Here is a 6,204-nt window from a genome sequence, read left to right as displayed (position 1 = left end):
TGAAACTAATCTGATAAGAGGAAAAAAAGGGAAACACCTGCGGCAGCTGAATTAGAGCTCTGAGGAGTTAAGAAAATTAGACCAGAAAAAAAGATGGCACTTTTGAAGCTGAACCCAAAGCTGAGAGAAAATATCTAATCTGCAACACAGTCTGCTTAGTGTCCCACAACTCAGCACAGGATTCTTCAGCAGTAAATAGAGACAGAAGCCAGGTAGGAATTGGAAACGTCAGTGAGAACATCACAAAGGATAAGGAAAAAGCTCTAGATGACTTCATGAGACTGTGGATCAGGCAAAAGGGTCAGCAAAGGTTGGATGGTGGGAACAGGTTTTCCCTTGGCAATTCTGGGAAAAACTATTTTCCACAGCAGATTTTGGAGAACTCGTATTACAAATTAAAAAATTCTTTAGCCACATATTTAAAATCGTTTTTCATGGTTGAATCTTTCTGACAAGTTCAAATATATTTTGTTGTCATATAAGACTTCACTTCATGAATGAAAAAAATTTCTTGATGAGAAAATCCTCCCCTCTTCTCCCAAAATTGTGGAAACAAAGATAAAGTAAAATAGGTGATTTTATTTCTGCAAGACATTTGATTCTCTCCACACTCAGTAACAAATTTTAATTCATATCCAGTGTTCCTGATGTGATTTTTTTAAAAAGAACCCCAAGATTCCAAATCTGTCATATCTGCCAGAGTCTTCCTTTTTAACAGTATTCATTATTGCTCAAGCCAGTGTAAGGAACAGATAATACGTGTTTTGTTCTTTTGACAACTATTAATTTCATTGAAAGCATAGATGTGTAGGCCTGTGTAGACACATGATTTAAGCAAGCAGTGTTTAAAACAAATCCCATTTTAAAAAGCTTGATTGACATGGCAGTATGCCATGTGACTGTTTTGCAAATTATAACTTGTATCCCTTAGAAGAAAAAAGTAGAAAAAGTTTGCCTTTTCTTTCAGGCTTACCAGATCAGGCAAAAGAATTTCCTAATTTTAAGAGATTTTTTGTAGACGCCAAAGTCAGGAAAAATAGGTATTTGGGAAAAAAAAAAAAATTGAATGCAATGTATCAGTTGTGAAATCCAGAGTGCTTTCTGAAGAGCAGATTTTCCCTAATCTCTGATTTAAATCTCCCATGGTACAACTTCACGCCATTTCCTCTGGTCCTGTCACTTGACACCAACTCCAACTTGGCTACAACCTCCTTTCAGGTATCTGTAAAGGCTGAAAAGGTTCTTTACACTTTCCAAGCTCAGAAATTTTCTTGATATTTACGGTATTTAACATAGTGGGGAAAGCAATTCTGGGCATTTTGACTAGTGCACTAGATTTGCAAAAGAGATTTTTCCACATCACCACAGTCCCCGCAACAAGATTGAAAATCAACCCAATTATATCATAAACCTGCAGCAAATCAGTCACACAAAATCAAGGATATGCCTAATTAAAGACTTTTGCGTGCGCTTTTCCCCTCATGTCAGCCTTAATCATGAATGCCTCAATTAGAAGTTATTTTCCTCCAGTTGACATTAAAAAAAGTGATTGTACTTAAAGAAGAAAAGAGAATTAAAAAACTTAGAGATTTACAAACTACACAGAGAAACATCACTAAGGAGGTCAGAAGAGTCCCACCATTCAAGCAGGTGACAGAGCAGGGCTTGTACTCAGCAGATGCAGTTGGAATATGGCACCAGGATCAAAGAAATAGGGCTGATCTGAATTCATATTTTACATGGTTTTCTTGATTCTGTGTATGCAAACTGCCTAGTTATTAGCAGAAACTGCTAGATTGCACAAGAAATGATCTGTCATGGAGCTAAATGAAAAGCTTCACTTGATTGCGTAGTTAAGTTTTCCACCTTGGAAAACTCTTTCTACTATCACGTTTCCATTTATTTCACTTTCTTCATATTCTACTGTTGTTGTAACAACTCTCACCCTGATTGTACCTTATTTTCTTCAGACCTTGAAACTTTCCATCCATTTTACATCCTCTCGTCCCCAAACTGGATCCCCAAGCTCAGCTCCACGTCCTGTCCTCCCAGACCTCTTTGTATCTCATGGCTGAGTGAATTTTAAACTGATTTTGCTATGACTGAGGTGTGTTTCCCTTGTTAGACACTAGAGACTCTACCCAGAAAGAAATACCACCTGAACAGTATTTAAGTAACTAGAAAATGACATAGCTTTGTACTTTTAGAGTAACAAAACAGAAGTCAGCACACACTGAAATTCCTTAATTCACATACAACATTTTAAATGCTTATATACTGCATATATTTTTATGTGCATGATAAATATGTCCAGAAAATCTAAATAGAGAGAACAATGGGGTGTTGGAAAGTATTTCTCTGTTTCTGCTGATTAAATGACACTGTTAAAGGCTTGAGTTCAAGATGTGTCTGAGTGAAGATGCGTGAAGGTGAGGCATACAGATCAGTCTGTAAATGAAAAAATAGGGATATGGAAATAATGGCAAGAAGATTTTTATCCCTTTTTAAGTGACAGGTCAATTACCTTGTTCACTGAAAACAAAAATACATTTTTCTAATAATGAAGACCAAGTTCTCAAAAAGGGCAAATAAATATGTTTTAAAAGTGTCAAATATGTTTTGCCTTATTTGTCAAGGGTATAAATATTCTGCCTGGAAATCATGAAACCATGAAGTCAGAGTTTTCCAAAAGAAATAAATATGCAGAAAATTTATCACTCCCCACTGGAAATTAGTTGTAATATTACTTATAATTTTTCTCCCGTGCAGTTCATAATCATGTCTGTTAAAACATTTACTTTATAATTCATGAGATTTGGACATTAAAGAAGTTCTGAAATTGGAGGTACAATTTTAGAAACTCATAAATATACATGACTAAAAATCCATAAATAGCAACATGTCTATCCAGCTAAGAAATGTGCTACTTTTGTATTTTTATAATCATGCATTGAAGTAAGATCAGCCAACTATTTGTGGCTGACGGAAAATGTGATATAGAGACACACAGCCTTGAATACTAGAGATGATGGTTAATGTGTAATGTTAACTAGTGGTATGATTCATTGTGTTTTAAAATCAGTGGAATGAGCCAAACCCTATAAAATCTTCAAACTGGTTCTTCTGTGATGTTTTTTTTGGGGAAAAAAAGGCACCAAAAGGAAAAAAACCACAGCTTTTAGAGTATAATTCTTTTGAATCTCTTCCTCATGAGACACAAAGCTAGAGCATGCAGCAAAATAAACTATTTTTGTTTCTTGCAAAAATGTTGAAGTTACAACTAGGACCACGTGAAGATTTTGAAAGAATCCTGCACCAAGGAATGTTCTGAGGAGTCTGACACTAAGATCATGCATCCAGCATGACTTCCTGCTGAATTAGGCAAAGCTGGACTGCACTTCCCATGTCAGGTAAGTGCCCTGACCCCGTGATCCTGGCTGCCCTGGGGGAAGGATGGGGCTCTGCTGTCTTTTTTCCTATTGCCCACTATGGGACTTTTGATAGAACTAATACACTGCCCCAACAGCTTTTCACTTTAAATGGATCTTTGCTTTCTGATGAAAAGCCACTCAGTTAGGGGAAAAAAAAAAAAAAAAAAAATCACCTTGTTCTAACAAACAGGAGGTGCTGCCTATTGCTCAGGCTTGACAGTGCCTGACTTGTACGGGGGTGGAAAAATGAACACCTGGAGTGTTTTATTGTTTCCATATTTCACAGGGGAAGAAAAGTTTATTCCCCACAGCAGCAGCATCCTCTGCTCCATTTTGGCTTGAGCAGAGAGACAAGAAAAGGACTCTTATTATTCTGGTTCTGTCACAGGTACAGGAAACCTGTGAGGGACCAGCTCATCAAGAAGAAAGATTTCCACCCACACGGGTCAGGTCAGTGAGTGCACAGAGTGGGCTGCGTGGCGGAAAATAGCACAGCCTCCCAAAGCCAGGGAGAGCACTGGGAAAGGGAGGGAGGGAGGGATTGAAAAGAACTGCAAAGTTTGTGGGGAGGACTCTGGGGCTGCTGGTTCTGTCACAGCCACGCACTGACCCCCAGCAGGACTCACAGCTGACACTGCCCCTGTCACTGGGGGAATTTGGGGCTTGCCAGTGCTGACTCTGCCATGAGTTTGGTTACTGGCTCAGTGGTGCTTTGCTTGAATGGCTAAATCAATGACATCATCGCATTTACCATTCTGAGGAAGTGCCTCATGTTTTCCTGAGGCTCTGAGATTAAGTATCTTGAGAGCTAAATGGTATCTGCAGGCTCACTGTTATTTTCTGAAGAAGTGCCAGGCACTGAGGGATCATACAGTTGACTTTCTGAGGCATAATTAAAAAAAATATTTAAAAAAAATAAAAAAGAGTAACACATGTGGAAGTAGTAACAGGAACTGTGTTACTATACAGTAAACCTTCAAATCAACAGTCTGACTAATTTGCATGAGTCATTATTCATATTAAAAATAATTGCTAAAAAAAAAGACATAAAACAAGTTATGTGGAATTTTAGTAGTACTTGTATACAAGTTTTCTGTACCAACTAAAAATCAGTTTCTTTTCTTAAGCCTTATAAATTATTGACTTTTCATCAAAAAGCAGATAATTGATTACCCATCCATATGCTTCAACTCTCATATTATAGCTTGTGCCCAAATTTAAGACTTGTGTGCAGATTTACTCTTCTGCTAAAGCATCCCAATATCACAACCAATCCCTCAGAAAAGACAGCTTGTAGACTTCTGCAAACAGCCAGGTGAGTTAAATCTTAGCAGTTCTAACCTCAAAGCCTAATTGATTACAGTGAAGATTAAAGCAGACATGTTCCAGCTCCAGGATTTATTGCTTACTGTACCAACGATAGGTTTCTGTCAAACTGGGGTCAATATAGACTTTCTATACTTGCAAACAGGAAATACAATATAATTGCACTTCAGAGTCAGACGGATATCAGCAGAGAAAGGACTATGAATGTGTGTAGCTAGCAGAAAATATTATAGGTTCAAAAATTGAACACTGAATTGAGAGCACTACAGAAAAAATGATTTGAGACCCATAAATTTCTTTGGATTTAGAGCAAGCACACAGATGGGTGAGGAACAACATAACAATTTAAATTGCTTTGTTGTTCACTTACAGCTTAAAATAGCATCCATTTAAATATTAACGAATATAGTGGTTTGGCTCATAAAAGACAATTACGGTGTCTTTTAGAAACCAGATGAATGGTTAGAAACTTTATGCTGCCTAAAGCCTGACTACAATGCTTGGCAACCCAAAAGTAACCTCAATCAGCTGAGAAAATTCTTTCAGAAAAAAACCTACCTGAAAGCAGTTTAGCAGAAGGAGATTATTGAATTTTTTTTGCCAGTCTGTCAGGGGTTCACAGTGCCTTCATCTGCTTCCTGGGTCTTTGCAGTGACTGCAGAAAATGTCTGTGCAAAATTCAAGAATTATTGACGGTGTTTTGAATGCATCAACATGGAAAGAACACTGCCAACAGGGTCAGATTCGTTATTTACCAACATAGAAACAGCAGAGGATAAAAAAAAAAAAGCAACCTTAAGTGCCCATGTGACTGAAAACACATTAGTATGACAAGATGGATGAAATTTGAAGATGTCATTTTCTGAAATCACACCCAAAAAAAAGGAGGGGGGGGATAGCAAAAAAATCTGCAGAAGCCAGTCTTTTGAAGCAGAGACGGGGTGAAAGATTGATACAATCTCAGAGAAATGACCCCAGAAGATGACAATGGACGTCTCTAATTCAAAATAGTCACACCCAGGACAGAAATATTAATTTATATTTATATTATTTTATGGAGGTTACACTGAGATTATGTGTTTTCTGTCCTCCTCAGCTCAGCTATGCAGGAAGGAGAACAGCTACTTGTTAACTTCAAGACATTTCTGCTCCCACAAGCCAAACATAGCGTGACAAACGCTTCAGGTACCACAGAAAATGATGCAATGAGGGGCAACTACTGCACAGACTTTTTTTAACTTTGTGAAACATTTAAATTCTAATGTGTGGTATTTAGTGATAAATTCTTAAGATTCATTAGGGGTTTTTTTCAGCTGTATTTTTTGTTTGATGTTTTTTGATTGTTTGGGGGGTTTACTTTTGTTTTCAGAGACCTGCTTTGTGGATGTGGGGCCTTCTTTTAATGTTTTACCACTAAAGATTTTCCTTTTTGTGTCTGTTGCATACA

The sequence above is a fragment of the Empidonax traillii genome, unplaced genomic scaffold (genome assembly GCF_003031625.1).
Source record: "Empidonax traillii isolate 1590-97213 ecotype Southwest subspecies unplaced genomic scaffold, ASM303162v1 scaffold102:size1114253, whole genome shotgun sequence".
Taxonomy (NCBI): domain Eukaryota; kingdom Metazoa; phylum Chordata; class Aves; order Passeriformes; family Tyrannidae; genus Empidonax; species Empidonax traillii.
The sequence above is the reverse complement of the archived record's forward strand: the minus strand, read 5'-3'. Positions refer to the sequence as shown.